Here is a 12,978-nt window from a genome sequence, read left to right on the forward strand (position 1 = left end):
GATATTCTTTTTTGTATTTTAATATCATTTAGTTGTTCCTCAATTTTTAAATAAGATTTTTCTTCTTTAATATAGCTTATTTGTTGTTGTACTTTGGTAATACTGTTTATTGTTTTATATATCGAAGATGTTTGTAATGTATGTAATTCCTTTTGTTTTATTGGAGTTAAGAATTTAAAGATAACAATTTTTCCCATTATATTTACTGAAATCCCTTCATTACTTACTAAAAATGGATATATTTGAATTAAAAAGGGTGTTCCTAATATTACATCATGATGTATATTCTTTACAATTATGAAATTATGTCTAATACAATATTCATTGTTACATATTGATCCTTTTGTAAATTTATAAGTTACTTTTAAATCTTCTCCATTTGCTGCCATTAATTTTTCATTTGTTCTTTCACAATATTTAGTAGGAATTATTCCTTCTTTAATACAACTTGTATCAGCTCCACTATCTATTAGAGCTACAAATGTTTCTTTGAAATCTTCTACTGTAATTGTTACTAAAGCGAACCATTTTTGAAATGTTATTCTTTCAATAGTATTCAAATATTGAGATTCTTCTACTAATTTTTCTGATATTAATATTTCTTCTGTTTTAGAATTAGAAGTTGAAGGCTGATTACTTATTAATTCTAATTTTGATTCTATCTCTAAATCTTTTAATTTTAATTCTATAATTTCTTGTTGTAATTGTTTTACTTGTATTTTGAGATTATTAATTTCTGATTGAAGATCTTTAGTAGTTTCTTTTTTCATTATATTAATGTTTGGATATTTATCTATTAATTTTGATATACTAAAAGGTTCTATTATTTTTGGCATTTTATCTTCTTGAATAATTAAACTTTTTAGTCTTTCTAAATATTCTTTTTTAGCCATTGGATCATCAATTTTTTCTATTATATCTAATAAAAATTCTTTATCTTCTTTTTTAGTTATAACATTTATATATTTTGGAGTACAATTGCAATTTTCTTCACTATCTGAACTAGAAATATCATTGTAATAGTCATCTTCTGAACTTTTATCTTTTTCATTTATTAACAAATTTATTAATTTATTTTTAATTTCTTCGTCATTTACACAGATTTCTGTAATTTTTTCTTTTAATCTACATTTGTTTGCTTTATGTCCTATTTTACCACATTTGTAACAAACAATTTTCTTTTTAATGAATTTCTTTCTTTTAGTTGGTTCATTTTCCTTAGATTTTATATATCTTGGTTTCTTGGAATATTTTTTAATTCTCTTTTTATATGCTGATGGTGATTTGATTCGTTTAATTCCAAATGCATCACAGAATGATCCTACTTCTTTTTGTTTTGATCCATATTTTATTTGTAATCTTAATTCTGAACATAATATTAATCCTTCTTTTTTCACAAAAGCAAATAATTGTCCAAAAGTAATATTTTCGAATGAAATTACATCTGTTCCCATTTCCTTTTGTAAATTATCCATTATCCTTTGAGAAAATAAACTTGGTAATCCTGTTATGAATCTTTCTTTCCAGAATGAAGCATTACAATCTGGTCTTCTTAATACATTTGTTAAAAACATATCTTTATACCATCTAAAATCTGATAATGTTGGGCATCTTAAATTTGTTAAGAATGTTTTATTTGAATTTAATTCTTCTTTAGGATTTCCTATAAAATACATTACTATTGTTACTATTAAAAATTCTGCAGCATCTGACTGTATTTGAATATTTCCTTGATCATCTTCTATTTCTTGTGTATGATCTAATATTGATAATTTATCTTGTAATGTTAAAGCATTATCCCACCAATTCTTTAATTGTCCAGTAAATCCTGAGACTAATAAAGTTGCAATATTTCTTTCTTGAATATTTTTAATTTTATAGGCTAATCTCGCCATTCCCATTTCTTGCAAATTATTTAATACTTCATATTCTGCTTTGCCATCTATGTTCCATTCATATATTGAGTCTCCATCATATTTAGTTGTTCTAAATTTTGATCTTTCTTCATATTGAATATCTGGAGGACTTGGTCTAGGATAATAATTTTTTGAACTTACCATTTTCCAATTTTTATTATTACTATAGTTCTTTCTTTTTATTCTATTTATTTGATTATTTTCTTCTTCAAATTGATTTTCTATTGGTAAAAGTATATTTTCTTCTATGTCTGAATTTGCTGATTCTTCTGATAAATCTTCTAATTCTTCAGTAGAGTTATCTTCTATTATTTGGTCTAAGGTATTTATTTTGGGTGTTGTTGGTTTTGAATCTGTAGTTAGATTTTGTAATGCATTAGATATTTTATTTAATAAATTATCTGTATTACTTATCTTTTGAGTACTAATACTTTGTACTAAATCTTGTTCTTTTTCTCTTGTCAGACTTCTAGGTTGAAAATGAGGTGCTGATATATCATTTGGGAATTTTAAATCTGGTTTCTTTAGTGTATCAATTTTTGTATTTAATACTTCCATATGTTGAGATATTGTATGAAGAATTTGATTTGTATAATTATTTTGTTGATAAACTTTTTTAAGATCTTCAAGATTTATTGAATTATTTGTACTTGATTCAGCTTCTCTTCCCTTTTTAAAAGGTGAGGCTATTACTTCTCCTTTTCCTAGATTAATTTTTACTTCTTGTAATGGAGGGTGTATTGATGTTAATATTTGATCATCTTTTAATTTCCATTTTTTATATAAATTAGTTTGAACATTTATTTGTGGAATATTATAAACATCACTTATTCCTAATTTTGATGTGTAAAATGTTAACCATGTAAAGAAAGGAAAGTCAAACTTTTGTTTTTCTATTTCTATTTTCCATTCTAATATTAATTTTTCTTTATATTCTGATTCTAATTGAAAAAACCAAATTCTTTTTTCTGTGTTTTCTTCATCATCAAAATCTTCTTGTAAATATTTATGATTTATTTTATATGGTCTATTTATAACATTTATTTCTCCTTGCATTTGAGAATGTGTTGGGGAATAGTCAGATTTATTTTGATTTACCACTTCTGGAATAGGAGTTTTATATTTAAAATTTGATGTACTTTCCATAGGGAAATTAATTTCAGATGACTCATAATTTGAACGTCTAGCTGGTAACCATGAATAAGATGATTCTGGTCTTTCTCTTAATGATGTAAATCTTATTAAAGTACTTCCATCCGATTTTTCTATAATATCTTCAGTAGTTTGTTCTATATTTCTTGCTACTTGTGGATTTTTAATTTCAAATTCACTAGGTATAGTAATTTCATTCCATTTTAATCTTTTTGGAATATATGTAGTAGGTCGATCTGCATCTACTTGTAATAAAGTTGTTTCGTCTTTAAGAGTTGGAGTCATTATGAATTTTGGATTTAAATGTGAAGATAAAGGTCTATAATATATTCTGTATATTATTGCAAAATTCTTTGTATGTTTTTCAAATTCATTTCCTTGTAGATGAATATCTAGTATAACTGAATTTAATATATGAGGGTCTGTTAAATCTATTGAAAAATTTGGAGCACAGTTAAAATATATTGGTCCGTTGCAAACATTAGTTTGAATCATTGATAATAAAGATGTTTTATATCTTTTGAGTCTAGTGTCTCTTAAAGCTAGGTATATTGGAGCATCAACTCCTAAATGGAATAAGGGCTTTACAGCAATTTGTATTAATCCAATATGAATATAACGATATCCTTTACTTAAATATTTTTGAATTGTACTATGATTTAATAATTGTATAGTTTGATATTCTTCTTGAATAGATATTGTTTCTTCATGGGTTTTGACTGATAAAGCAGTTTTGAAATCTAAAGGGCCAATTCTATAAATGTGTTCAATTTTTTCTTCTGGGATTGTCCAATCTGAATTGTTTATAGGCATATGATATTCATGCCTTTGTACTACATTTTCTTGCTTTGAATTAGATCCTATTTTTAATTGTCTAAGAAATGCAGCCATGCTTAATATTTAATTAAATTTTACTTAGACGGGAACAACCGAGCCTATGCCTGGAACATCCTATCCTGGACTTACCAACGGTCTAACAAAGCATCAAGTCTTACCAACGTTTTCAGTAAAGTTTAATAAAATATGTAACATAAATGCATGAAATAGCCAAGTTAAAATAGAAACGTAATTCAAATAAAGTAAATGTAAATGCAAAGTTTAAATATACGTATGCAAATTAAACAAGGGTGTGGCTCTGATACCACTTCTTTCCCAGGTATTGAAATGCAATAAACATAAGTAGTTGGACTTACTTTTGATTGTTGAGAGACTAACGGAAGCTTGTAATGAATTCCAACCTTGAAGACTTTATTGTAATGATGAAATCCACTTCTACAAAGACTTTGAGTACAATGGTTATTTTAGAGTGAGTGGGAATAGTAGGAGAACTAAGAGTAAGTGGGAGTAGTAGGAAAACTAAGACAAGTCTATTACAACTTCTGATATTTTTTCGCCGATGCCTGTCTTCTGAATCTTGAATCTATTTATAGAGGCTCGATTCTGCATTTCATTTGAATTTCAGGGGTAAGACTCATCTCATAATCCTGAGGAGTCTTTGGCCTGGAACTTCCTGCTTTTGAATCCATGATCCTGCAAAATTTTAACAAATAATCTTGTTAAGCTGTTCTTTAAGCTGTTGAATTCGAATTAAAATTGGCTGAATATCTTCAGGAGGATGATTGGCTTTTTCAAGAACATTCTTAAATATAATGTTTGAATTGATCTGCCTTTTTAGAAGAAAGGCTTGTTCTTTTGGTGTGGTTGCAGCCCAAAAGCTGTGTCTAATATGAACTGTATCATGATTTCGAATTTGAGAATAAGGAATTGGTTGAATAGTTTTATCGGGATTTTTGACAAAATAGGTAAAGGGTCTATGAGAAATATTTGTGGCTCTTTTTTGAAGAATTGGGTTATCTCGTTCAGCTCGAAGTCTTCGAAGGTATTCTTTGTGAGTTTCACGTTCCATTTCCCTGTAAAAATTCTCTAGTCAAGAAGTCAGGAAGGGAGTTATTTTCTCCTTTAATAAATTCTATGTCGAAATCGAACACAGATAAAATAGCTTGCCATCTAGCAAATATTTGCTTTGAAACTATATTTTGAACATCTTTTTGTAAAATCTCTTTTGCAGATTTACAATCTATTCTAATTAAAAATTTCTTGTTATACAAATCATCTTGGAATTTGGATATACACAAAACTATGGATAAAATTTCTTTTTTAAGAGAGGGCCTCATTTCTGTGGTCCATCAGCATCAAAATGGAACGGCTAGCTCAGACAAGCAAACTTCCAGGTATTCATGCACTGCGATATGCAGCTTCAGAATTTCACTGTAGGTGTAGCTGCTAACCTACGGATCAGTTAAAATATACCCTGTGGATGTTAAGGCAGTTGACCATGCACAAGTTGTGCTGTTCCTGAGAGGTAAACGTCCATGTATGGAGCTGGTTTGTGTGGTAATGACAAATTGTTTTTGTCATTTAGGACAGTCCAACTTCCATCCTCGATTGCTGCACCGATTTAACTTTCATAAAGACGAGAAATAGTCTTACATAATTGTTGTTGACACATGGAATGGTTTGAACATGAACATGCATGCTGTTTCTTCTCCTGTATTTCTATAGAGTTGGTTCTTAAATAAATGACTTGAAGGACTTGCTTGTTAAAGGGAAATTTCTGCAGGAAAAGATTTTTTTTTTTTTTTTTTTTGGCTGTCCTGTTAATTGAAACAATTGTATGAAAGTGTTGGGCTCTGAGAGAGCCAAACTCGAGGAAAATTTAACCATGAGTTAGAATGGGAACCACAACCATAGGCTTGACACCACATCCAACCCAAAACCTTAAGGCATTGGATCTATGGATCATTCCCACTTATATGTTTCTCATTCTACTCATCTCTTTCTGATGTGGGATATTGATTCATACTTGATATCCCAACAATCTCCCCCTCAATTGTGAATCTCTTCCACATCGGACCTCTCTCCCTAGACCATCCACTCCATCAAACCCACTTCAATCTGGAGTGTACGATTCTTGCTCAAGAGCCCACATGCCCTTGCCTCACTGTAGGTCTGCATGATTTTTTTTTCCTGCTCTTATCCAAACCACGCCTTACCACTTCCACTGGCTTTTTATCCTAGAGTCACTGCCCAGCCGAATCATCGGCTCTGATACCACTTGTTGGGCTCTGAGAGAGCCAAACTCGGGGAGAATTTAACCATGAGTTAGAATGAGAACCACAACCATGGGCTTGACACCACATCCAACCCAAAACCTTAAGGCATTGGGTCTATGAATCATTCCCACTTATATGTTCCTCATTCTACTCATCTCTTTCCGATGTGAGATATTGATTCACACTTGATATCCCAACAGAAAGTAGTTGGATTGCATTTTGTTTCCCTTTCTTTTTTCTTTCTGGGTCACAGAAGTTACCCTGAAGACACCCCAGTTTAACAACTTTTCCTGGCATTTATTAAAAGGCACATTTGGGGACAATGAGTGCTTCTTTTGATTTGTCTGTAATGTGCTAACAGTGTTAGATGATTCCTTAAACATATCTGTTAGATGATTCGATAAACGTATCTTTAATCAACACATAGTTATCATTTTTCTGATAGATTATTTTACTTGAGAGTTTCTGCTGAATGCAGCAGCATATCCATTTTTTGTGGCTTTTCTTAACTGGAGTGAAGAGACCAAAAATGTTGTGCTTTAAGATGTAAAGTGGATTCACAAGTTCCAACATTGTCACCCTGTCCTGCTAATTTACTACTGTTTCAGTTAAAATGGGATTTCTCTGATGTATTTTACTCACTAAGAAGTCAGAATACGACCATTTGGGGATAGTGCATCACATCTCACAATCTACCTTCTTGTAACTTCTCTAATCTCACAAGGAGCTGTGATGATGCATGTAAATGAAATATTGGTCATTTATGTGAAATAAGCAAAAAAGAAAAATGATTTGGCCAAGAAGATGTCCCTGAAATTGTAAATAGACACCAAAAATTCTTGTACTTGGATTTTTCTAAAAATCCATTGACAGTGGTGTTAGAAGAAAAGACATTTAATTATTTATCACGTAAATGGTGCACTCGAGTGAGTTGTCGCCATATTAACTATTATTTGTTAATTTTAGCATATGGAAGAAAATTTGGGGCATGTAATTTTGATAGTTTTTTGTTAATGTGGTGCTTTTTCCTGCCCTTTTCGTGCTCTAGATAATATTGATGCATTGAGGTTATTGACATTCGACAATGGAACTTATTTCATTCTAAAGCTGCGTTCGTGTGATTTAATTACTATTTTTTATGAAGGCTTTAGGTGTGGATGCAAATTTAATCAAATTAATGAACTTGCATTTGTCAGCCCCCACGGGTAGTTCGACGGGTTCTGTAATCTAATAGTTACCAGCAGATCCCGTGATTAATCCTATATGCTGACTTGTTGTATATCCTTGAGGCAAAACTCTACACAGTTTTAGGAAATTAGTCTAGCCCTAAGGTTAGGACACCCTAAGGTAAAAAAAAAAAAAAAAAAACTTGTATTTGTCACAACTGATGGATTCAAATAAGCTGTGGTGTGATTGTTATGTTTAATCTTCCTACTTAAATTTTTTACTTATCTGGTATGTAGTTTGATTACATGATAAAAAACATTTGTACTTTTATCATGTAAACTTTTGTACTTCATTGATATATTAATTGGTTCACTAAGGAGTTAGGAACTTAAAAATGGACTTACATAGCATGCGGTTGAGTAGAAAGAATGTTTTATTGCTGAGTAACTCTTTTTTATTTTGAAGTCAAAGACATAAAGAGGAGAATTAGCTCTGTTTGTGTGACGACCCCACCTCCCCCTAAGGCGTACCAGAGGGTTCGGCGGACTGCCTGCCCAGCTCTCGCCAGGACTCACTCACTAAAATCACGTGCACACAACCATGAACCATAGATAACATTCACAATTCAAGCTTATAATTTACATTGATCGAATTCAGGATACAAAGTCTCGATATCTTAAACTAGTTCAAAAGTATACAATCCAAGTACAATATGTTCCATTCGAGAAATAGCGCGAGTACAAAACCAAAATTCAAAACAAAGTCTAAAGTAACTAGACTACGCTAGCCTTTACACTTCTCACGCTTCTCTCGTACCCCTGTAAGGAAAACAAACTAATAGGGTGAGCCGAAACCCAGTGAAGTTCCAAATATCAAATTGCCCAACAAAGCAAAGAATAACATAGTAATAATGAAATAGCGAGTAAACAAGTCAAAATCAGGGAAATAGTACTTCAACTAGTCAAGCAATATCAAGTTCGCACTCATATATAAGGATACAGTATTCACGTCTCGGTTCCATTCCAGCTTGATCAATGAGTAGTCGACACTCCGTCAACTTTCAAATAATAACAAATCCAAAATAAAACTTCACTACACGCCAATCCCCGTCCACCAATCAACCCCCTTTTTCGGGCCCGCACGCCACACGAAACACGGGTGGTAATACTCGAGTATACCGGATCGCCGAGGAGATATCACTCCACTCGACTTAACTAGTGACCCAGGGTTCGTTATCTAATCGACCAGGCCCTTGCCGGCTCGACTCGATTAACTAGCCTCAGGGTTTCTGGAATTCCAGGCAAGTCATATATTTCAAGTACATGTAAGCAAGTCAAGTATTTCAATAGCAAGAACAAGTCATTTTAAGGTAAGTGCGGTAAAGTACACCCTTGCCCTATCATTCATTTTCACGTATTCATACAAGTCAAGTAGGGAACACACGTAACAAGTACAATCGAATATTTGGAAGCACTCACCACAAAAGTACTTCTAGTTCTCACGCCGAGGTGGTACTCCGGGTTTGGAGTCCAAATCTGCGAGAAAATTTCAGTTTGAGAACTTTGTAACACGAGTAAGATTCGAAACTTAAACGTTTCGTTCATTAAGAATCGACCAATTGAAATTCATTTGAAAGACACTCGTGAAAACTGGCTCGCTTTTCAAATCATAAGATCTTGTAACATAGATGCTTGGAAATAATACTTGAGTTGAAAGTACAAGAAAATTCAAGTTTTCATTGGTCGTTAGGCTTTCCTCAAGGGTACAAGTTTAATCAAGTCCTAACGTATAACACTCAAGAAACATAATAGCCAAAGTCCTCGCTAGTTCAAGTATTAAGTACTTAACCTTCACTCAAGTCGAAAATATAGTTTTCTAGTTCTCGAGTAAAAATTCGGGCAGCATGCCCTTTGTGTTTACCTAATTTTCCAGCCATTTAGGCTTCATTGTTTTTCTCAAACACAACCCAACATCATACATATAAGCAATTCAGGTCAAGAGCCGTTCCATAGGCTCACAATATCATAATAATAAGATTCGCATCAATAGCAAGAACAGAAATTCCTTATAGCCAAAAGACAGATTTGACGTATAAAAGCGGAAATAACTTATTCGAGGCTACGCTTATCGGATTAAGATGAAACCTATGCCGTTTCGAAGCTAAGACTCAGGGCTACAATGTTCATGAAGGTCACTTAGTCCAGTTTCTAATGTAACTTAGTCAAAATCTCAGATTACTAAACCAGAAACCAATTCACCGGCTGTTTAAACGCAGAACACTGTAATGGTCATAACTCAGTGTACACAAGTCCGAATCAGGTTTTCTTTGAGGCATTTTCAAGCTACTTCAGAACTCTACAACTTTCATGTTTCGGCCCAGAGCTAAATCAGAATGGATCCTGGTCAAAAATCATGATAAACTAGACTGAACTGAAGAAACGGACTGCTGGGAAAGACTTAAAACAGTAGGGGTATTTTGGACTTTTCACGTTCTGCGTTGCTCCGATTGAGTTGAAATTTTGTAGGCACCTACAAAATGCCATTCTCTACAACTTTTATTCTTTGACCTAAGGCCAAAACAGCCTCTAACATATAGATAAAAATTCGGACAGAATGTTAGGACCATTTTCCAGATTTTGAAAATTTTGAGTTTCTAGTGAATCTTTCCTTAATTTCTTGGTCCAATCACTACCAAAACACCATATAACACCTCAATTGCAACATACAAACATCATACAATCATTTGGGCAGAATTTCCACAAGCCCTAGTTCATCAAATAAATTTGGAAAAACTACTAAAACATGCTCATCATTCATAATCTCACCATAAAATCAAGTTACTAAGCTTAATTAAACAAGATTAGAAGTGAAACTTGGAGAGATAAACTCTCTTACCTTGAATAAAAGTCACCAAGAGTAGCACAAGCTCTCCCCTTCAAGAATCACACCACAACTCACTAGCTAGTCACTAGAAAACAAGTTTAATCGGTTTACTTCGCTCGATTCCTCACTTATTTGTTGGATTTGGAGATGAAATGAAAGATTTTCCCTTGGAGTTTCTCTTCTTGTTGTTCTCGGCCAGCAGCACCCAAAATGAAGAAGAAAAATGCTAAGTGTTGGAGTTAAATGGTTGGGGTTAGTCTTGGGTAAGAGGCCATGAGGTGGTGACAAGTGTCACCACCACCACCTTTCTTTTTTTCTCTTTCCTTCTTGTTATTTCTAGCCTCATAATTTCGGTCAAGGCTGCTACAATATAAGAAGATATTATGTGCAAAAGTCAACAAACTTGTTGGGTAAGAAAAATGGTGGTCAAGCAGTGCGTTCAATCGGTAATGCGCGGGACCCGCCGGATCGCGCCGTTTTTCTTAAAAACTCACGTACTAGGTTTTTCACTTCCCATTCACTAACCTTATATCATTGCCACTAGTCACATATTATTTCTCACTTAAAAGTCACTTTTAATCCCCAAATTAATTCTTACTCTGTACCGAAAATTCATCCGGTGAAAAATCGCAAAAACCCTAATTTCGCTCCAAATTTAAAACCGAAGCGTAAAACCCTATTTTCTAGGTTTACTTACACTTAATGTGAAATATTTGGGTAGTGGCCTTTGATAAATACTAATTTTCAAATAAAAGGGTATTTTTGAGAAAAATACAAGGAATTTGCGAGTTCTCACATTCTCTCCCCCTTAAAAGAATTTCGACCCCGAAATTCATACCTTTAGTCATGAACAGGTCGGGGTATTTCTCTTGCATGTCTTTTTCTAGCTCCCAAGTTGCTTCTTCCACTTCATGATGCTTCCATAGAACCTTTACTAAAGGAATTTGCTTGGTTCTCAAGTCCTTCACCTTTCGATCCAATATTTGAATAGGTCGTTCTTCATAGGTTAGGGACTCGTCAAGTTCAACATCTTGAAGTGGCAAAATGTGAGTTGGATCCGGATGGTATTTCTTAAGCAAAGAAACATGGAAAACGTCATGGATCCTAGACAAGCTAGCTGGTAGCTCAAGTCGATAAGCCACTTTTCCTATTCGCTGAAGTACTTTGAAAGGTCCTATATATCGTGGTTGCAACTTTTTCCCTTTTCCTGATCTGATCTTTCCTTTTAATGGTGTAATTCGAAGAAACACCTTATCATCTATTTCAAACTCCAAGTCTCTTCTCCTATGATCAGCATAGCTCTTCTGACGGCTTCGGGCTGTTTGAAGCCTCTGGCGGATCATTTTTACTTTCTCATACGCTTCCTCAACCCACGGTATTGTGGTCGGATCTATCACTTTTCTCTCTCCTACTTCCTCCCAATGGATTGGAGATCGACATCTTCGTCCATACAATGCTTCATATGGGGCCATTTGAATAGAGGAATGGTAACTATTGTTATACGCGAACTCAACTAAAGTTAAGTATTGGCTCCAACTTCCTCTAAAATCCACAATACAGGCTCTCAGCATATCCTCAAGAGTTTGGATAGTTCTCTCAGATTGTCCATCAGTTTGTGGATGATACGCTGTACTGTAACTCAATTTAGTCCCTAGAGCCTCTTGTAGTTTCTGCCAAAATCGGGATACAAACCTGGGGTCTCTATCCGATACAATACTCACTGGTACCCCATGTAATCTTACTATCTCATCCATATAAAGTTTAGCAAGTTTCTCCAAAGGATATTTCATGTTCACTGGCAGAAAATGTGCAGTCTTAGTTAATCTATCTACTATCACCCAAATTGCATCATGCCCCTTTTGTGTTCGTGGCAATCCTGACACAAAATCCATCGTTATGTGCTCCCATTTCCATTCAGGGATCTCTAAAGGCTGTAACAAAGCTGACGGCTTTTGATGCTCAGCTTTTACTTGTTGGCACGTAAGACATTTTTGCACAAACTGGGCAATTTCCGCCTTCATATTTTCCCACCAATACAAACTTCTAAGATCTCGGTACATCTTATTATTCCCTGGGTGCACCGTATACCTAGAGCAATGTGATTCCTCCAAAATCTCCCTTTTCAATTCCTCATCCCTAGGTACCACGACACGATTTCGAAACTTCAGGATTCCATCAGGACTTAGATTGAAATTAGGTAACTCTCCTTTCTCTACCTTCTCTATCCACTTTTGTATCATTGGGTCCTTTACTTGGCTCTCTTTGATCCGTTCCATCAACGCCGACTTCACCTCAATATTTCCAAAAATCACCCTATTCGATTCTAAACAGGGTTTCCACTCACAAACATCTTCCAACAGGCTCCACTCTCTCACTAAAGAACTTGCTAATTGAGCTTTTCGGCTTAAAACATCTGCTACAACGTTGGCCTTTCCAGGATGATAGTTAATTGTACAGTCATAGTCCTCCAAGAACTCTACCCACCGACGTTGTCTTAGATTTAACTCCTTCTGAGAAAACAGATACTTAAGACTCTTATGATCCGTAAAAACCTCAAAAGTTACACCATAAAGATAATGTCGCCATTTCTTCAAAGCGAATACTACAGCTGCAAGCTCCAAATCATGGGTCGGATAATTCTGCTCATGAGGTTTCAATTTCCTAGATGCATAGGCAATCACATTCTTACTCTGCATCAACACACATCCTAGCCCTTCTTTCGAAGCATCGGTATAAACCGTATAGCA

Source organism: Coffea arabica, chromosome 11e, assembly GCF_036785885.1.
Source record: "Coffea arabica cultivar ET-39 chromosome 11e, Coffea Arabica ET-39 HiFi, whole genome shotgun sequence".
NCBI lineage: Eukaryota > Viridiplantae > Streptophyta > Magnoliopsida > Gentianales > Rubiaceae > Coffea > Coffea arabica.